The following is a 22,752-nucleotide window of genomic DNA, read 5'->3' as shown; positions in this document are numbered from 1 at the left end:
CTTGGACAATCAGATGGAACTGCAGATGGAGCTTCAAATGGCAACTTCTCTTGATCCTGGTGCTTCTGGCACTTGAAGTGTATACTTATATCTTCTCTGCTTTCTCTTTTGGTTTCAGATCTGTTGATCTATAGGTCTTTTTTGATCTGTTTGGTGGTTTGATGCTCCTCTGTTGTGGATATATTGCGGTTGTCTGTTTCTGGCTTTACCAATTGGGTGGTTTGTTATATGCAATGACTTGTTTTTCTTTCAGGTTCATTAAGTTTATTTCTTTTTGTTATGTATAGTACTTTTACTCTTCACTGTTGTTTGTATTCTTTCACTATCCTGTGTGAGGTTTGTCAATTAATGATTTACGGTCTATCTTCTTCTCTCCCTTCTCTATGCGCTTTCTATTTCTATGTTGTACTTTACCACTCTTTTCGGTATATCTTATTTATTTCTCTTATAACCTTTTTGGTGCTATTCCTTTTCTTTATGTTGTCCATATTCCTATTTGTTTTTGTTGTACTTATTCGTCTTCTTCCTTCCCTCTGCTTGTTCTCTGCTCGAGTTAGTTTTCGGTTCTTCTAGTATCTCTTTTTCTAGCTTCTTTTTATTTCCCTCTCCTTTATGTGTGTCTTGGTCTTATGTCCCTCTTTGCTTCTTCTCTTTCCTTTGACTCTAATTAGTATCTCTTTTACTGTTGTTGTTGTTTTATATGATCAATTCGGATGGCATTTTTGTCATGTGGTTTGTTCTTCAATGTTTACATCGTTACTTACTAATGCATGATATTATACATTGGTTAGATAAACTGTTTCATAGATGCTTATTATGTACGCCTATATAGTTAATGCTCAATTCCTATTATTGTATAAGTTGTCTATATATCTAGCTTATGATAAGTCTCATCACTTGCTTCGTTACCTAGTATTATAATTGCCTCTCTATCCTAGTTCTAAGTTTATTATACTTATTCTCCATATTCTAGTCTCCTGCTCTCCTATTTTTCATTAATATATAGTTAATATGTTCTTATATTTTAAAAAAAATCAAATTACGTATTACAAGTTATATCTATTTACTGAATTTACTTAATTGATTGTCGTTAATTCTTGCATATTCATCTGCCTGATATAGCGGTTTTTTCTATTTTTATCCTTGATTTTGTTCTATCTAAATACTGATTTTGTTCTATCTAAATCTTCGTTTACTTCTCTATGTTTTTGGCGCTTTCTTTTATTTATGACTTGACATATACAATTTCACTATTTATTTTCCCTGCTAGATGTCTTTCTCTCTTCTTCCTATGCAACTTGTCTATGATATACTCGCTATATTACCTATGTATTAATTTGCTACATGCTTACTGATTTTATAGACCCACATTATGAATTGTTTTTGCATATAATCTAATGGTTTTAGTTCACTTTTCAGATGTTGCTTTCTCCTCATTAAGCTTAACCAGTTTATACACTGTATTAGGGTTGTTGTTGTTAATATTGATTGAATTTTATCCTCCTGACGGTCTCCTTGCTCGCCTTCCCACGTTCCCCCTAGTATGAAGTTGGTCTTTTTCAGACCTCCCCTGCTGGTCCCTCTCCTTCTTCTTCTTTCTTCTATTTTCTCTCTCTTCTCCTTTCGGATTTCCCCCATGGACTCCTCCTCTTCGACAGTTTTGTTTGTTGTCTGGACGCTTCTATTCGTGCGGTTTGTTTTCTTTTATTTTCCATTTAGGGTCTATGTTATCCTTTTCTATGTATATTAATGGCCGGTTTGAATGTGTTGTCCCTTAATGTTCAGGGTTTAAATCATCCAGTGAAACGATCAAAAATCTTAGATTATTGCAAATCTCTCTTATCAGATCTAGTCCTTTTTCAGGAAACTAAGGTATCTACTAGAGAGGCACTATTCCTGAAGAAGGAATGGGTTTCAGATGTTGTTTGTTCCGATGCTTATGGTAAAAGAAATGGGGTCATTACTTTAATTTAAAAAAATTCTGGTTTATCCATAGTCTCTTCTGATCATGATACTGAGGGTCGGTGGTTATTAACTAAGTTGTCTGATGGCAATACGGATCTTTATGTCATGAATATTTACGCCCCTAACAAAGATGATCCGTCCTTTTGGAAAACGGTTACCAAAAAATTGAATGACACACCTCATTCTGGGAATCTTATCGTTGGTGGAGATTTTAACTTACCAATGGACCCCATGCTTGATAGGAATTCAGCTTTTCAATTTCGCCCTCCAAAATCTCATAAACAAATGCTTAACATGTGTTCCTTAATTCATCTTCAAGATGTATGGCGTCTTCACAACCTCACTGGTAGTGATTTTTCCTTCTTTTCCTCACCTCATTCTACCTTTTCTCGTATTGATTATTTATTGGTTCACTCCTCTCTAGTCTCGGCTTCCTCTTCTCCGCTTATTCATCCTATCTTGATTTCTGATCATGCCGCGGTTACTTTTACTTTGTTGTCCTTTGCTCCTAAATCAAGAGCTCGTTCCTGGAGACTTAATACAGAAATTTTGTATGATGAGGTCCAAGTGGATCAATTTTCTACGGATATCGAAACCTTTTTCCTTGAGAATGAAGGCTCGGTCTCTTCCCCAGTTGTCCTTTGGGATTCGTTTAAATGTACCTTCCGTGGACAGGTTATTAAATGTATGTCGAAAAGGAATGCTACTATTAAAAAAGAACTTTCAGATTTAGCAGCTGAAATAAAATCTCTGGAGTCTTCCTTTCGACACTCTAAGGATAAATCTTGTCTACAGGTTATCAAGCAATTAAAGTACAAATATAATACTATAGTTACCAAAAGAGCCCATATTGGGGTTCAAGCTCAAAAATCCAAGAGACTATTATTAAAAAATCGTGCTGGGAAGATTCTCGCTGCCACATTAAAATTTCAGGATTCCTCCTTTAAGTCTTCTCAAATCTCTTCTATTAATGATCATCTTGGTTCTAAAAAATTTCAGACTGGGGAAATTCTTGAAGTCTTTCGTGAGTTCTACGATAAATTATATACCCCTTCTAATCAAGCTTCTTTTGAGCAGTGTCAGGACTTCTTGAAAACTGTCCCGGTAAAGTTGATATCCGTGGAAGATAGCACTTCTTTAAATGGTCCGATAACTCCTGAAGAAATCATTGCCGCAATTAAAGCTACTCGTTCTGGGAAAGCTCTAGGGCCTGATGGTTACCCTATTTTGTTCTATAAAACCTTTCTTCCAGTGATTGTTCCCAAGCTTCAATCTGTCTTTGACGCTTTTATTAAGGATGGCTCTGTCTCTGGCACGGCGGCTGAGGCTACCATTGTCGTGATTCCAAAGGAGGGGAAAGATCACTCAGAGCCCAAAAACTTCCATCCTATCTCCCTTCTTAACATGGAGGCTAAAATTTTTGCTAAAATCTTGGCCAAGAGATTAGAGTCCTTCATTCCTAAATTGGTTCACCCCTCTCAAACGGGCTTTGTAAAAGGCCGTCTTGCGCACGATAATATACGTACATTTTGCCATATTCTTGGTGCAGCTAAACGTTCTCTTCTCCCTGCCGCGGCCTTGGCCCTTGATGCTGAAAAGGCCTTTGACAAGGTCTCTTGGCCTTTTCTTCGAGCTGTCTTGTGTGCACATAATCTTGGTGACTCCTTCATTAATATGGTAATGTCCCTATATTCTCAACCTAAGGCTAATATAAGGGTCAATGAGGCTACTTCGTCCTTTTTTAATCTACGCCAAGGTACCAGACAGGGATGTCCATTATCTCCACTTTTGTTTCTATTATCCATTGACCCTCTCCTCAGATTGATTGACATAAATCCAAATATTAAAGGTTTTGCTTTTGGACCTCATTGTATTAAAACTGCGGCCTACGCGGATGATGTTCTTATTTTCTCAGATGATATTGTTTTGGCTATCCCGGCGATCTCAGATACGATTTCCCTTTTTTCGAAAGTCTCAGGATACACCCTAAATAGGGATAAGACTGAGATGTTCCCCTTGAATGCCTACTGTTTTTCTACGCATATGGGCTCTGCTGGTTTCAAATGGCAGTCTAAGCAGTTAAAATATATGGGTATCTATTTTTGCTCTACCTTCTATGCTACAATTGCCTATAATGAATCTCAGACTATTCTTAAAGTACGACGTCTCTTGGATACTTGGTCGCCTAAACACATTTCCTGGTGGGGTCGCCTTCAGACCCTCAAAATGATGATTACACCTATTATTAATTTTGTATCATCTATGCTCCCAGTAAAGGTATCGGACTCCTTCTTTCACGAAATTGATGTTCTGACCTCTAAGTTTCTATGGAATGACAAACGGGCTAGGATTGCATATACATTCTTGCGAAAGCCTTATGATATGGGAGGTTGCAATCTTCCTGATTGGGAAAAATACCAAACTGCCTTTTTGGCGTCTCAAGGTGCTCTTTGGTTCTCTGTTCCCCCTATTCATATTCCTTCTTGGCTGTTAATAGAGCAGGAATTGGCGTCTCCATTACCGACTGCCTCCTTTTGCACTGCATCTACCCTGTCTATCCTATTCTCCCGCTCGATTATTCTTGATACTCTTGCTGCGGTTCGGAGGGTAGACAAGAAAGTGGCGATACCACTGCACAAATCCAGGTGGTCATCTATTTGGCGGAATTCTAAAATCAAAATTAATATTGATCCTTCTCTGATGTCTTATTGGGCTACTAAGGGGATATCGCTTGTTAGACACCTTTATGGTTCTAATAATGAGCCACTTCCTTTCTCATCCTTAGCTCAACAACATTCTTTAACTAATTTGGACTTTTATACTTTCCTTAAAATCAAAGTAGCTCTTGCTAAGGTGCATCTTCATCCTACTTCCCCTACGATTTCTCTCTTTCAAATATGGACTAAATCTGGTCATGTAGCCTCTAAAATCTACAGATTCTTATCAACCATTTCATTACCTACTCACACAGTTGCTCAACATAAGTGGTTGCATCATTTTGATCATGGTGTTACTGACAATATTTCGTCCGACACCTGGCAGATGATTGGTAAATTTTCTCTTCGCAATAAGATCGCCCCATCGTTAATGCAATCTAAATTTTTTTCCATTAACCTCCTTCATTGGACGCCTGTTCGTTTACATTCGCTCAATCTCAAAGAGGATAACTTATGTTGGAGCTGTGGCTTGCTACCAGGTGACTTTCGGCATATGTTTTTTGAATGCTCCCTCCTCCTACCCTTTTGGGACCTCATTCACAAACACCTAATGCTCATCTTTGATATTAAGTTCCAACTTTCCTTTCCATTAATTCTTCTGGGTCCACTAGCTGCCCCAGTCCCACTTCCCTTAGATACCATGGATTTACAGCTGCTGGATCTCCTATTGACTATTGCAGTGAAAGTAATTCTTATGGATTGGAAATCCTTTTCCGCTGTTTCTTATCACACCTGGTGGGCTTGGGTTTCTTTTTTACGAAGTGCTCATACTTCGGTCGATCATGCTCACCTTTCTCCTCCTATTTCTAGTGGAGTTTGGAATTCCCTGGATAACTATATGGATTTGTCAGCAAAAGGGTTGATTGAACAATTTCCATTTGATTTGTCTGTATGACTGGTGTCTTGTTTGTTGAGGTAGTTTGGCGGAAATCCTTCTCTCCTTTTTTCTTCTTCTCCCTCTCTGTCCTCTTTCCTTTTCCCATCTTTTCTCTTTTTCCTCTCTTTCTTTTTTCTTTCTTTTTTTCCTTTCCTCTCCTCCCCTGATTATACCAGCTGATAGTGATACTTTTGATTGTAGACTTTGCCTAGCCACTTACTTTATTTCACTTCATCCATTTATCAGTTTTTGGCAGGCTACTTTTGTTTATTGATGTCCTGGTTACGATTCATTTTTGAATTCCAATTTCTAATTGCTTCTTACTTTTTTATTGATTGTATCACTTTTTCCATGTATTGTTTATATCTATTTGCTTTCTTCTAATAATAAAATTCTTTTGAAATGAAAAAGAATCAAAATGAACAATCTAAAACACATAAACCAGAAACAATAGACACATTCCTTCACATTGATGCTTTAACATTGGCACAAGCAATTTTGTATTGTGAAAGCATGAATTAAGCAACAAATAAAAGTGTTACTTAACCTCTAACAATAATTAATGCCCGACAGACCGACATCAGCAGAAAAGCAAACTATGCTAAGATAATTCAAGAATGACCTGAAAAAACATATTGGGGCCCATTGACGAAAAGGGGGGGGGGGAAGAAAGCACCGACCCGAGACTCAATGTAAGTGTGATAAAGGCCGCTTTATTGGAAGCAGGCGCATCCTACACAATAACAACCTTGGCCTGTGCTGCACAATCTCATAAATATGTAAATTCCTGCCTCACCCCCACCCCCTCCCCTAACTGATTCCCACAATCCACAAACAGTAACAATTAGCATAACGTCAATTTGCCTCTCCACCTGGCTAACTACTTTATTGTGCTTGCCTACCCCCGATAATCCAAACAGTTCTCCTACTCTTCTCCCATATATTAGGAAGAACCGCCCCTACATACAGAATGCACCCCACACCTGCTCCAGCGACATGTGAAAACCCCCCCACCCAAACCAAAAAAAACCCTTTTTGCACCAGCCTCCAACAAAACGTCGCCCAAAATCCCCCTTGCCCCCAGCTCCCCCGCAAGGAGCGATGCCCGCCCTTGGCCCCCCCCCCCCGGATCGTGACCCAGGGAGGGAGGGAGGGAAAATTTTTTCACAAAACCCCCGCCCGGCGGCCGAGACACCTCACTAACAATGGTGTCTCTGCCGCGTAGCCGGGCGGGAAACCACCGCCCAGCCCAAAAGAAGCCCAACCAGGCCCCGCCCCCCAGCCCAAAAGCTACCAAAACGCCCAAACCGTCCCCGGGTGGCGCCGTCTCTACCCCCCCTCTTCCCCGGCCCCAAATTCCCCCGGGCAGGACAGGCCTCCCTTCGGTCGGCCGCCCCCCCCAGGACCCCATTGGGGCCCATTGGCGAAAAGGGGGGGGGGGAAGAAAGCACCGACCCGAGACTCAATGTAAGTGTGATAAAGGCCGCTTTATTGGAAGCAGGTGCATCCTACACAATAACAACCTTGGCCTGTGCCACACAATCTAAACCTCATAAATATGTAAATTCCTGCCTCACCCCCACCCCCTCCCCTAACTGATTCCCACAATCCACAAACAGTAACAATTAGCATAACGTCAATTTGCCTCTCCACCTGGCTAACTACTTTATTGTGCTTGCCTACCCCCGATAATCCAAACAGTTCTCCTACTCTTCCCCCATATATTAGGAAGAACCGCCACTCGAGGGACGTGCTAGCGGTCCTCGACCCCCCCTAGGACTCCCCCTCCCCTAACCGGGGACGTGCCGCATCACCCAGTCGGAAGGAACACCTCCTAACTAAATGGCGTGCCGCGGACCCCCCTTAAGCCCCGTGCTGCCCGGGCCATGCCTTCGAATCGCCGGCAGGTCCTACCCCCTTATCACAGGGCCATGCCCTCCGTCCCAATGTACGGGGCCATGCCTTCCGTCACCACGTATAGGGCCATGCCCTCCGTCACCAATGTATAGGGCCATGCCCTCCGTCACCAATGTACAGGGCCATGCCCTCTGTCACCAACGTATAGGGCCATGCCCTCCGTCCCCAACGTATAGGGCCATGCCCTCCGTCCCCAACGTATAGGGCCATGCCCTCCGCCACCGTCGTATAGGGCCATGCCCACTGTACCCAATGTATAGGGCCATGCCCTCCTTCACCAATGCACAGGGCCATGCCCTCCGTCACCAATGTGTAGGGCCATGCCCTCCGTCACCAACTGTATATGGCCATGCCCTCAGCCGACGTCACCCCCCCCGGGGCGTGCTTCCTGGCCGCGTAATCGGGCTCCCCACGAGGTATGCCACACTGAAAACCGGGGCCGTGCCCCCTCTCTGGCGCCCAGGGCCCCCCCTGTCAACATAAGGCCTGAGAAGCCGCCCAGCGCCCGCAGGCAGTCCGCTGAAGCCAGCCGTCCCACCAGAGAGAAGCCCTCCGGATGCGTGTCCCACACCTGAGCCCGTCCGCCAGGAAGAAACCCCTGCCGCAGTGCCCCCAATTCCCCCCCCTGTCACCCACCAAACCCTGCAGCCCCGACATGTCAGCGGCACCGATCCGCGGCATACCCAACTGGGTGTCGCGACCACCCTGTCCTCCGGCGGGCGTGCTTCCTGGCCACGGAGTCGAGCTCACCAAGGAGAATGACCACACCGACATGGGACCGTGCCTCCTCTCTAGCGCCCAGGAAAAAGTCCTCCACATCGTGCGTCACCCCCAGAGCCAGTCCGCCAGGAAAAAACCCACTGCAAAGAACCTACCTCTCACCCACACACGACTTGAAACGACCCTGTCCTCCGGCGGGCGTGCTCCCTGCCACGGATTCGAGCTCACTACGGAGAATGACCACACCGACATGGGACCGTGCCTCCTCTCTGGCGCCCAGGAAAAAGTCCTCCACACCGTGCGTCACCCCCAGAGCCAGTCCGCCAGGAAAAAGCCCACTGCAAAGAACCTACCTCTCACCCACACATGACTTGAAACGACCCTGTCCTCCGGCGGGCGTGCTCCCTGCCACGGAGTCGAGCTCACTACGGAGAATGACCACACCGACAGGGGACCGTGCCTCCTCTCTGGCGCCCAGGAAGAAGTCCTCCGCACAGTGTGTCACCCCCACAGCCTGTCCGCCAGGAAAAAGCCCACTGCTAAGAACCTACCTCTCACCCTCACCGACTCGAAACGCCCGCGGCCCAACCGAGGCTCTGCCCCTGGTCACGCTTTACGCCTGTACCGCCCGCTCGAGCCCCCCCCAACCTACCCTAGGCCGACACCTCAAAGTACGTTGGATGGACCCTAAGACTCCCCAGAGTTATATGGCGGGTCCAGGGGATTACAATAGAACAATAATAAAATTGACTTAAAACCCATTTCAATATCACCTTATTTGCGGGTGGTGGGGGCTGGCGCCCCTACGCTCTAATGGAATGCCCGCCGCTGATTTAGTATGTCAATTAGAAGGGAAATAGGGATGAATGCTGATAGGCTTTCAATTTTTGGTGAATATTGTTGACCTTGGAGCAATATCATCACTGAAACAAAAGCATGGAAAAATTCTCATTGATATTACTGTGCCAGAGTGTTAGCAAACGTCAGGCCTCCATAAAAGAGTTGATGGCCCAATGTGATAACCAGCCTGAAGTCACAAATTTGAACATGTGACAAATAATTAGAAATGAACCCTCATGAGGTAAATTACATGTCTGAAGTCAAGATCCCTTTTAATACCAAAATTAAAATAAGGTTGTAACAAAAGTATATTTTAGCTAAATAATTGAATAACACTAAATATAAGTTTCCGGGATCTCACTGATACAGTTATGGCATGGCTACCCAAACTCAACCGACATAATCAAAGACTTGTATTGCTTCATCAAGAGTCCATGGTTTATAAGTTAGCCAATAGAGAAAACGTGGTATAACAATAATTGTAAAATGATTTGTATTTAATTCATTTTAGTTTTTCGTAAAATTCACCATTTGTTTTGGGCAAAAATGGCATAAAATTAGCATCGCATTCTAGAAATAACGCCCCACGTAAAACAATTTGTGTGATTTTTAATGATATTTATGCTATATTCCAAACTATTGCGGAACATGCTCTAAAGTACGTGATAAATAGACAGTTCAGTAGGAATCTTGGACATACCTCAAACAAGATGCAAACGACAGTCAAACAAATTGCTCTGAAATCATAGCATATGTTTCAAAAGATGATAGACAAGGCCACGCTTCACCAATGGCTTCCTTCTCCCATCCTTGTCAGTAGAGACCACCTGGATGGACTTAACCTTTTGAGGGGGTTCAGCATAAAAACTAACTAGATAATTGCAGGGATCCAAATACACAAAACACACCTTGGGTGGAGCCAAATGATAGTTCTGTAACAGGTGGGTAAAACACCTTGGGCGGAGCCCAAGCTAGTACCTTAACAGGTGGGTACCTAGGGTACGTTAAAATTGAAATTGTGTGGGATGTTCCTGAAATGAACGTTTTATACCTCCACAGTCTAATGCCAACATGGTTTTGTACCCATATGGTTGAGCGCAGTACCCTCCGTCCAATCTGGATAGCTCCCTACCATGAGGACATGCACCGGCATACACTCGTAATCGTAACAGCCACGTGGCTTCATACCTTCATTAGTAGCGGGTAGTAATATACCTATGATTGAAGATACAACAAAATTGTCAGGTTGTGGTACATAGAATTGTTCTGCATCACTATCATGCGCAAAAGCAAACACGAGTGAATTCCCAGGGTGCTTTGTAGGGTACTCACTGCACCCTACAGCAGATCATGGCACGCGCGAAGGCACGACTTGAACAGTCTCCCAGACACACAATTTACCCTCATCCGGGTTTAGAACTACCTCATGGGCATGGGTAGGGCACGTGAAACATGACCTGTGCACACCAACGGTCGGACTGGGTACAGCCAGTGTAACTGACCTACAAACGGTCAGAACATTTAAAACACCTCTAACCAGACCCACCTGTACATAGCGATTTCTCAAAACGCTCTTTTAACGTGAAATATGCCGAAGTACACAGTGGGCGGATATTCCAAGACAAACGCTGTATTCAAATAAACAGCCTGAGTGTTTTCCCTGTTCACTTCCTTGTTACTCCACTGAAGCTCCGTCGGTCATTGGTTTTGCTTACAGCAAGCCCCAGGGAGCCGGTGCCTGCTGCCCAGTACAACAACCAAAAGGGGACTCATCCATCTTAAGAGCAACTAAATAGAAGAAATAATTATTCGGTTTGCCGGAGGATGGTAACTCATGCACTAGTCACAAGTTTCGAAAGGATGTGGTGAAACCAATATTGCCAAGTTGCGACGAAGTCAATCCTGTTTGGAAAGGTTGCAAACACTTTGCAATTTCCCGAAGTCCCAGTACACACCCCCCAAGCCGGACCGGGTGCTCCTCTCACAGTTTCCTATGCTCCGAACACTGCCACCGTGTGCAGCTCCAAATGATAGCAAGTACCTATTTGTTCCCCCTCCCACAAGACTCCCCTTTAACGAAGTACAGTGCCGCCCGGAATTCAGTGCCCACAGGCACCGGAGCGCCCCCCCGTCTCTTCCCGCCCCCCCACCCCCCAAATTACAGCCTCGTGGACATCCTTCACGTTGAGCTAGCTCGCGCCACGAGGAATACCCTTCACGTCCATACCCCCAGCGTGCACTACGAAACATTTCAACCCCCAGAAGCACCTAATGCGCTATAAACACAAATGTACCTTCCCTCGAACAATTATACACCTAAAGCGCTATAACACAAATGTACCTTCCCTTGAACAATTATGCTCACTCGTGCACGTAACGCGGGAGCCCACAAAAACCCCTCCACCTCCGTCCACACACCCAACCACCCACCTCTTGTACACAAGTAATTGTCACCACAACTCGCTACCTTCTGCGAAGAGACTATAACTTTCGCCCTCCAAGGAGCACATCAGTCTTTTCACCATTGCCCCAAAATATAAAACCCCGGGGCCGTATGAACCCCTCGGGTAGGGGCAGCGGGACTCACCTAGTCCCACGTGGGAGCCTGACCGCCCGCACCAGGCAGAACAGGCCCATCCGCTCGGCCGTGTGGAGCCGCATGCTGCTCACCCGAGCTCCGCCGTCCTCCTGCGAAGCGTCCAGCACACCTTCCGCCCGTCCCTGCTCACGAAGTGTCCAGCCTGCCGGGAAACCCTGGTATCGCCCAAGTCTGCACAGTCCCTCTGCCCCCACAACCAACGCCCACGAAGCAATTGTCCGTAATGTCCATCCTGCGCAGGCCATCCATTTTCTTGATACCCCGGGTGAGTTTTCACAACCAACGTCCAATTGTCCAAAAAAAAAAAAAAATAAATACATTTTTCACACACCAAAACCCCCGCCCGGCGGCCGAGACACCTCACTAACAATGGTGTCTCTGCCGCGTAGCCGGGCGGGAAACCACCGCCCAGCCCAAAAGAAGCCCAACCAGGCCCCGCCCCCCAGCCCAAAAGCTACCAAAACGCCCAAACCGTCCCCGGGTGGCGCCGTCTCTACCCCCCCCTTCTTCCCCGGCCCCAAATTCCCCCGGGCGGGACAGGCCTCCCTTCGGTCGGCCGCCCCCCCTAGGACCCCATTGAGCAGTCAAGGATTGCATCTGAAGCAGTCCAACTAGAAGAAAAAAAAGGACCTAAATTGTCTTAGACTAGATTATATGGGAAACCCAAAATAATGATCTCATAACTTACAAAAGATACTGAATACACAAAAGAGAGGATGACCTAAAGCCCAGTGCCTAGAGTCATTCCAAGGAATTGGCTTTTTCATCGTCTCTGAATAACCATGAAGTTTAAGAACTTAAAAACAGTAGAAGCTCTACCATAGCCGCAAGTGGAAAGAACTCCACCTCTCCACAAAAACATCAAACGGCTACAGACAGGGCAGCATTACAGAAGCAGAAGAAAGTATGTAGATCAAAGTGTAACGTGCCATGACATATACAAGAACATAGGGACTCACCGAGACGATGACGGACGAATTGGAGTCCGTCTGCCATCGTAATCAGCCTCATAGTTCAGGACTGTTCAGTTTACTTAATACAAGCATTTGAAACGTAGGAAATAGAACAGTCAGAGAATAAAAAAGAGGAGAATCACCACTGACAGAAAAACGTATTTATCAATCTGCAGTCCCAAGTAACTGAAAATGAATCTGCAGTGCTCACACTCATTCAGGTAGATTCATCAAAGACCCGTTTTGCGAGTCTCTAATAGCGATTCATAAGGAATCGCTATTACAGACTCGCAAAACGGGATTCATGTAGGAATCGCAAAAAAATTGCGATTCCTACACATTCCTTATTTGCGATTAGCAAATTGCGAATCGCAAATAAGGAATAACTTCCCATTCATTCCTATGGGCCTTTAGGCCCATAGGAATGAATGGGGAGTTATTCCTTATTTGCGATTCGCAATTTGCTAATCGCAAATAAGGATGCGATTTCAAGGGTGCTAGGGGTGTCCACAGGACACCCTGTAGCACCCCTGAAATGTAAATTTTGACTTATGTTGCGCACACACATGTCCAAAGGACATGTGTGTGTGTAACATACAACTGAGAAAAATGCAAAAAAGTGCTTTTTTCTCTGTTTTCGCTATTTACCACGAAGTCTGACTTCGTGGTAAATAGCGGCAAAAAATAGCGAATTCGCAATTTTTCATTGGGTCATGAATAGCATTTAAGGAATCTCAAATTGAGATTCCTTAAATGCGATCGCAATTTGAAAAATCGCATATTTTTTGCGATTTTGCAAATTGCGTGTACATGACCCAATGATGAATTTCAAATGCCATTTTCGCGGGCGCAAACGGCCGATTTCTGCGATTGGCACCGTTTGCGCCCGCAAAAATGGTTCATGAATCTATCTGTTAGTGATGTCATCCGTGGACATTGATAATGCAAGAGCTCCTACACTTTGAAGCTTGCTATTGAACTGGAAATAGATACCGCTAAGACAGTCCATCACAAACAGGGTATTGATTGAACCTGTCTACTACTGAAAGTGCACACAAACAAAATGAGCTTGCCAAATTCATCAGCGTCATCCCAAGAAAATGTGTGGAAGAAAAACAGCTGTAAACAAAGCATAGATAACTATAGGTTCACCCTTTCAGAAAGAGCAAATAGAAAGTATGTGAAAAGGCATAAGCCCATCACCAACATGTCCTCGAAACATTATCATAGCTAAACCTCTGGAGATAATTTAGCATCTCATTAGAGAAAAATAAGTAGCCTATAGAATGTGACATATAACTAAACCATGGAAACTGTGTACTCACTTACTTTAAAAACGTGGGTACTCGTGTAGGGAGACTAAGACATAACACAGCAGAGTTAATCCAGAAACAGTGTTATACAATCTGCTCCCTGGAGGCTTGCTGCTTCTGTGGCTCATCTGTAATGTGGCAAGAAAGCAATACTTGCAGCGAAAATGACACAAAGAAAAGCTAATAAACACCACTTTCAGCCGCGGCCCGTGAAGGGAGTTGCGGCGGGGCAGACAGGCGGGGGGGTGATAAACACCGGAATATGGATGATTGCAGGTAAGTAAACAATTAAATTAATAAAACGAATTTCGTAGCACGCCCTGCATCGCATTTTGCGATGCAGGGCACGGAACGAAATTCGTTTATCACCCCCACCCTGCCCCTCCCCCGCCCCCGCCTGTCTGCCCCACCGCAACTCCCTTCACTCCCTTCACGGGCCGCGGCTGTTTGAAACCCACGAGGCCAACGCTAGGTTGTTGCAAGCCCATTGATGTCTACGTTGGTACACATGTTTAGATGTTCTATTGCAGACAGAGGGTTCTATTCATAGAGGAAAGTAGTGAATCTCGCAGATTTACTCCTACACGCATGTGCAGATTTACTACTTTTTAGAATTTATAAAATGTTATTAGAAACATCCTAGTTTTGTTCCTTTCCTGTGCACATAGTTCTCTTTGGCAAATAACTCAGGGGAATGGATTCCTTTGTGCAAATGCATTTTTAGTTTTTTTCTTTGTGGAGGAAACCCTTCCTCTGCACCCCCACCAAATGGGGTGTGATCAGTCTCTGTCCCACAATAGAATGAGAGCTGCCCCATCCCTGGGCTGAAGTAAAGCTTTAAGTGTAGGCAGGAAATGTGTCAGATTGTAGTTTGGGAATGCTGACAAACTTCCATGTTTGTAAATGTTCCCAAAGTTTCAAGGTAAGCTATGCATTGAAACATCCATTTACCATCCCTTCTGGGAATTTCCAGCTGAAGATCCCGCTGCCACCATAGATTATCATGTACCTGCCGGGAATTTTTGGCAGGTATTGTAAAGTTACATTTGCTTGTAAACTTTACCTTCGTGAATAGGGCCAAGAGGGAGAGCTGCTATCTTTACTATTCAGTATAGTGCCTTGCTTTCTACAATCATAAGAACAATAATAGGTTTTCCACTGTGCATCACACAACACTTACATAGCTACTTTCCGTGCATAAAAGGTAAAAAGACATACATATGATTTAGGGCCTGTGTTCTGGAGTCTTTTGGGATGAATATTGGCATATTACAAGGATATTTTGGAAGGACTAGAGTGACACAATGGGGGATGATGTTCCTCAACCCAAACGGCCAAGCAACTGAACCCCGTGCAGATACACATCTTCTAAAAGCAAACAAATCCACGATAAAGCATGGGCCTGCAACAGAAAGGGCATCCATCTTGAAGATGCACAAACAGAATTCAGTTGTATGTACTGCATTAAAAAATAAGGTATTATAGTAAAGATTTTGAAAATTACCAAGACCTGCATGCATTACTGCTATCTGAGGGCATTCAGTGTTTACGTTCCGCATTTTGACTGCACATCTGATCTGCCTTTCCACTTGGAACGCTGGCCAAATCAAGAACCATATTCAGATAAAGGCGAAGAAGAAGACAATGTTTGATATGGATTGAGCTTGATGAAATGATTGTTAAATAGTAAGGACCTGATTTAGAGTTTGCAAATGTGATAGATATCCTGCCTGCCATATTACAAACATAATTGGATATACTGCATTTGTAATTCAGCAGATAGAACATCTGCCACATTTGTGATAGAGTAACCCATTCACCGAACTCTAAATCACGCCCACAATCCTGACAATAAATCAGGTTAGTCAACTTCTGCCATTGCATCTGCTTCCTGCTGGTTTTTGGGGTTTTATTCTGCTTACATACATATATGACAATGCGACTTCAACCTCCCCATCAGAAAACCTTGCATGTTTTTTTTCATTACAAACAAATCAGCAGAAAAACTCAAAACAAATTTTAGTTGTGTGTTACTGGAACACGTACCACCGACATGTAGAGTGCAACATTTTCAGTTGAGAGGGACTTTTCTGAAATTACAGCCGCAGTCAAATCATTAGCAAACTCTCCAAGGCTTTGCAAGTGCTGGAATGGCTACACCATAAAATATCTTCATAGTTGAAGAATATCAATGCACCAAGGCAGTCTGAGGTGAGCATGATCGTAGTCGGCACCATGTGCGAACACAACCATAACCACCACCATTGCTTTAAATAAACAGAGAAAATCATTATTTGTGTTACTTATGTAGTGCCTCATAGCAAAGTGTTCTACTCTAAATAACACTATTCCTATTACCCAAGAAATAGATCTCTAATTCATCTAACTCAGAAAGGCACACGGCTGAGTTGGCCTTAATGGAATTTGAGGTCGCATCTGCATAACAAATTATTATTATCTAAACGTGAGAGATTTGCTTTGTTGTTCATAAATATCATATAAAATATATAGAAACAAATAAGGGACAAAGATGCATGCAAGAAAAAATTAATTTAAAGTAAAAAAAGTGAGGATGAAATTTGGCATAATAGAGAAAATGAACCAGAAAATAAAAACACAATGAAGAAATCAAGATAGAGATAAAGGCTCAAGATAAAACGAAGGATGAGTTGCGGACAGTTAAAAGAAAGAAGAAAAGTAAAAAAGGTAAACTATTTTGTTCAATGAGATTAATTTTGTTAAATGGAACCTACCATTGCATGAAAAAGGAAACAAATACATTCTGACTCCAGCAACAAACTTGAAGAAATGAACTATTGACTAGGTGTCCATATGAGGTTAATTGATGAAGTTCCAGAGATATAACCCCAAGATCAACTGTCTCTAGCAATTTGCCTAAAATCAAACAATGAGTTTGGAAGGTTTGCTATTCAGAATCTCTCTTTGGAATTCATTGTATACGAATGACACCAGCTGAACCAACTGTATATATAAATTGAATACACTGTGACTTCAGTTATTTAGATACTTACTTAGTAATCAAATGATTGTTAATTAATAAAATTATAGAGAATAATGTAACATAAAGAACATTGTTTACATATCACACTAAGGCAACATATACATATAGAGGGATATATATATATATATATATATATATATATATATATATATATATATATATGTGCGTGTGTATATATATATATCATTAAACACCCTTGGAACCTGCTGATGTTGGACGTTTATTGAGTGCCTGAGAGCGTGGTACAATTTGTCACGAGGTGATTGATATTTGAATTTACCGGCGGGCTCTACCGGCGCCCACGCCACTTCCCGCGGGGCCGACCGCAACCTTTTGGAGCAACCGAGGAGTGTGAATATATATATATATATACATACATATATCTATATTCACATACATATACATATTAAATGACAGCAAATATATTTTACATGTTTTTTACACACCTAGAGATTTAGAGATTGACCAATAGATTGGTTAATGCTTATGCAGACTTCTCAAAAGGAAACAACACTTATGTTTCTTATTTCACCTGTCTGTAAAATACAGAACACCGCCAATCTTTTTTAAGATGCATGCAATGCTTCTGAATGCAGAAAACATAGACATGATTATCCCATTCAACCACCGCACAGATTGACTTTCTATGCTTGGCTAGAGACAAGCCTTCTTATAAAACAGGCCTAGGCGACCTATAAAAAGCTGGTTTATACAGCTAAATCCAGGTACTATAATCTGAAAATTAAATCCTCTCTAAATGTTTCAAAATAACTCTTTGCTGCAGTGCAAGAATTAAGTAAAGTTCCAGATCCTAAAAATAAGGCAGTCAATCACGCATTCTTCAGCTAGCATCAGCTGTTATTCCTGAAGCTGACACCGAGAAGAAAATTAAGTAAAAAGTTTTGTATATGGGTATGGTTGTTTTAATAGTCGGGTAGCATTTTTTATTTCCTTTTTTATGAGGTCTTCTCTTTAGTTTATTTTCCAGTTTTTGTCCTTATTCCTAGTGTGTACTTGAACCATTCTTTGGACTATAGCTGTTATTTCTAAGCATCTCACGGACATCTTTAACAAGATGTTCATTTTGGGCTTTTTTCCGAAGGAATGGAAAAAGCTAATCTAGACATCAATCACACCAACTGTTATAGGCCAATATCTAAACTATGCTTTCCTTTTAAGATCATTGAAAAAGCTATTAGTCATGAGCTATCAATATTTCTTACCAACAATGCACTTCTTGATGGCACTCAGAAGCCAACCCAGCCGCTACCCAGCTTTAATTACAGCCTCCAAGGACATTAGGCAAATCTTGGACAATGGGGGTAATGCTTTTTTGATTTTATTAGATCTCTCTGCAGCATTCAATACTGTTAATCATGGCCTCAGTATGGATCGCGTTTTTGCCCTCAGCATTAGAGGCAAGGCTCCTAAGCTCCTTAAATCTTTTCTCTCAAATAGAGAACAGTTTGTTGAGCTCAACAGGTTTAAATCTCCCTCCTTCTCCTTGCCTTGTGGGGTCCCTCAGGGATCCTTTGATGTGACTACGCACTACTGCCTTTTAAGGAAACTTGATGAAAGTTGGGTCGTGCTCCCCAAGTGTACTTCCTGCACTGGAGTAAATACTGTGATCAATTGGGGTTGCACCTACACAGACTGTGTGAGTGTCCCTCAGGGATCATCATTGAACCCAACCCTTTTTAATCTGTGTGTGACTTCCCTGGCAAAACTAATAACATCTTTTGTTTTTGCACTACTGTCCTATGCAGACAACACCCAAATTGTGATGTTAGTAGCCAGTAATCTTGATGATAGGACCTCAAGATTCCACGATTGTGTGATCCAGATTGGGAAGTGCATGTTCAGAAACTGTTGAACTCAGGAAAATCAGAGTTTCTGCTATTTGGTTCAAATACATTCTTTTGGACACCCAAATGGGGGGCGCAGAAAATAAAGGAACTACCTACTCAAGCTCCTAAAGTAAAAAATCTTGGGCTTTCCTTTGACAACAAACTGCCTTTTGAAGGCCATGTTAACTCCATCACATCTTCTGGCTTTTATTTGTTTACAATCCTCAGAAACCTTTTCCCCCACATTCCCCCAAATTGCAGAAGGCTGTGATCTCTGCACTCATTTTGTTAAAAACTGAATACTGCAGTGGTCTCTTTACCAATATTCGGAAAAGATTTTTATATAAGCAACAGATCTTACAGAGTGCAATTACACCCCTCCCCACCCCCACCCCCATCCCCTCACCCCGGCTGCTCTGGCCATTTCTAAGCACCATTCAGTATTGCATGTTCTTCCATATTTACACTTGCTGCCTATCAAGAGAAGGCTTGAAGTTAGAGCCCTCTGTATTGCTTTTAACGCACTGCATGACTCAGGACCTGTGGGCATATTACCAACAACTAGCGATAATTGTTGTCTCTAACTTGTTTAGAGACAAAAATTATCGCCGCACATCGGCGATTTTTATCGCAGATAAACCTTGCTATTAGCAAGGTTTATCGCAAATGCGATAAAAAACGGCGGCAATGCATGAATATCGCTGAAAAGTCAGCGATATTCATGCATTATCGAGCAAATGCTCTTAGCCATGTTATCCACCTCCCATTGGATAACATGGCTAAGAACTGCTCAGGGGAGGAGTTAGCTTTTGGAGATATTCGCGCTTAGCGCGAATATCTCCAAAAGTTGGTAATAGGAGATAGCGATGTTAGGGACTGTTTCCAGTCGCTAACATCTTGGCGCGCCCACTTTGCATGTCATTAGTGGTAAATATCACTGACATACAAAGCGGGGCCCAAGATGGTCGCTATCTCCTATTAGCTGTCACTTACTGGTGTTAGCGACAGCTTGGTAATAGGGAGATAATTTTATCTCCGCTTTCTTGGCCTTTAAAGCCAAAAAAGCGGAGATAAACCCCCTTGATAATATGCCCCCAGATTACTTAAAGGAGCGCTTTCAACATTATCATTCTTGTAGATCTCTGAGCTCCTCTACTGCATCTAATCTTGTAATTCCCAAAGTCAGGAGAGCCAACTGGGGAGGCAGAAGCCTAATTGCCTGCATGGGTAAACTGTGGAACTCCTTCCCGCAGCACCTCAAAAATAATGTCAAATGTACTTTCCTTCCATTACGCCCTCAATACTCGACCTTTGAATGGATGGCTCTCTCCTAGCATATATGAATCCTCTGTTTACTATGTTTTCTTTCTCTTTTTAGTGAGCAGCAACGCCTAGATACCCTAGGGTAGTAGAGTGCTTTATACATTTCATTTTCATTTCATTTGAGAAGTTCATTTTTAACTAACGTAAAACAATGTTGATTTTAGTTTGAGATTTTCTAGTGACTTTCAACTTTCTGAGCAAAATTAAGCCAGATCTGGAGACTTTTTGATACATTATGTTTCCCACCATACAGAGTTTGAGCCTTTAAGAAAAATAGTGACCTGTTTATGCATGTTGCAGAATTTGTAATAAAAAGGACATTTTTCACACACTGAAATTTCGGACATTCTTAGGGCCTCATTTATGAGGCCGTGCGTCACTTTTACGCCACTGGTGCGTCACTTTTTGTGACGCACCAGCAGCGTAAAAAATGTGCCTTGTTGCACCATATTTACAAAGTGACGCATCTAGATAGATGCGTCACTTTGTAAACCCCTGCGCTATATTATACCTACGCCAGGTATAATGTATGCAGGTGGGGGCGTTCAGACGCAAGAAAGGGTCAAAGAAGTGACGCAGTGAAATCTATAAGATTTCACTGCACCACTTCTAGGACACAAATGCGTCAATTTCCTACGCCTGCCTCACAGCAGGCGTAAGACTGACGCAGGCCCTTTCACATGGGGCTCGCCCCATTTGAAAGGACACAATGCTGGAGTCGCTTCACTTTTGTGACACACTCCAGCAATGCGTAATATTTGCGCCATACAGATACGTCAGAAATACTGACGTATCTGCAACTCCTTGCGCCATGATGCGTCATACTGTAAATATGACGCATCATTGGTGTCGCAAGGAGGGCGCAGTGAAAAGTAACGCATCGCTGTTTTCACGCAGTGATGCGTCACTTTTTATAAATGAGGCCCACAGACTTTAAAGAACACAGGGGCATATTATCAAGGGGGTTTATCTCCGCTTTTTTGGCTTTAAAAGCCAAGAAAGCGGAGATAAAATTATCTCCCTATTACCAAGCTGTCGCTAACACCAGTTAGCGACAGCTAGTAGGAGATAGCGACCATCTTGGGCCCCACTTTGCATGTCAGTGATATTTATCACTAATGAGATGCAAAGTGGGCGTGCCAAGATGTTAGAGACTGAAAACAGTCGCTAACATCGCTATCTCCTATTACCAACTTTTGGAGATATTCGCGCTAAGCGGGAATATCTCCAAAAGCTAACACCTGCCCTGAGCAGTTCTTAGCCATGTTATCCAATGGTAGGTGGATAACATGGCTAAGAGCATTTGCTCGATAATGCATGAATATCGCTGACTTTTCAGCGATATTCATGCATTTCGGCCGTTTTTTATCGCATTTGCGATAAACCTTGTTAATAGCAAGGTTTATCTGCGATAAAAATCGCCGATGTGCGGCGATAACTTTTGTCTCTAAACAAGTTAGAGACAAAAATTATCGCTAGTTGTTGGTAATATGCCCCTTAGTTATTCACTTTAAATTGTCTGTATGTTACCTGACACAGAACTGAAAACAGTAATAAATTCACATCACTTTGCATATGCAAATTTCAGCCCTCTTATTTATGACTCTTGCCATGAAAGCAAGCCTCACTTTGTGATTCTCATTGCGAACGTGTAATATGAAGTGAATCTAGTCATGAATAATATTTACATGCATGCAATTATACCCTTTTTCAATTACCAATAAAAACGCCTGGAGTTCATAATTCCACTTGGGAAAAAACCTATTACACATGTATGTGAAATGCACATTTATCCGGGTCTGTAGAAAATAGGTGGTTGGTAATTGCCTGATTAACGTGGATATGTCTATTTTAGTTCTCTTTGAAAAGTCACCATGCAGGAACTCATATCTGGCTGAGATTAGGTTTTGCAGAAACTCATGTCTGGTTAAGATTTGCTTTTGTATAAACTCCCGACCAGAACCATGAATTGTTGCGTGGTTATTTCCCGCTCTGTGGAAAAACTCATAATTGGATGGTGCAGGGGTACAATTACTGGCTAGAATTGGTGATTCGAGACCTGGTATTTTTTGCAACCCTGCAACATAGAACTCATAAATTGGCCCACAAACGCTATTTGAGCAATGCGCGATTGGGGAAAATGTCACATTTTGTCACACACACATGTTCATAGAGAATTTGCGGGCGTGAGCAATCTATTTTGTGCACATATCTTGACTTTTTGCTGACTTTAAGGTCAGATGGCATGGCAGTGTGCTTCCGAGGCATCTGACAAGTGCACCCCGAATGCAATGAAAAATTCAGTGGAATGTGTGCCTTCCACACTCCTGTTACACTGAGGCAATTCTGGCCTAGGTCATCGCAACAGCAGTGGAAGATGCAGTGGAGGCAGGGGCGAGAAATGCCCCCTGACTTCTTTTCGGTCACTTCTATTCCAGTAGTATTCAAATACATTCCTACAGCTAATTTGGGGGTGGCCAGGTACAGCTGAGCATTCATAGGTACGAGCCCATCAAGGTCCTTACTGGCCAATGATGCTTCCTACTGTGATGTTGGTATGGTGGCAGGAGACTGTTGACAACAAGAAGGCCTCATCACCAGCACTTGAGGTGGGAGAGGGGAGGATGTGAGCCAAATTTGTTAAGAGCAGCCTAAGGGG

At 43.0% G+C, this 22,752-nt stretch overlaps 1 protein-coding gene across 1 annotated transcript in view; it reads left to right on the top strand.

The window, feature by feature from the left end:
* Positions 1-22,752, top strand: part of GRM5 (glutamate metabotropic receptor 5) — a 418,371-nt gene that overhangs the window by 240,580 nt on the left and 155,039 nt on the right. The window lies entirely within an intron of this gene.

The sequence above is a fragment of the Lissotriton vulgaris genome, chromosome 8 (assembly GCF_964263255.1).
Source record: "Lissotriton vulgaris chromosome 8, aLisVul1.2, whole genome shotgun sequence".
Classification (NCBI taxonomy): Eukaryota; Metazoa; Chordata; class Amphibia; order Caudata; family Salamandridae; genus Lissotriton; species Lissotriton vulgaris.
This window is presented reverse-complemented; position numbering and strand designations above follow the sequence as displayed.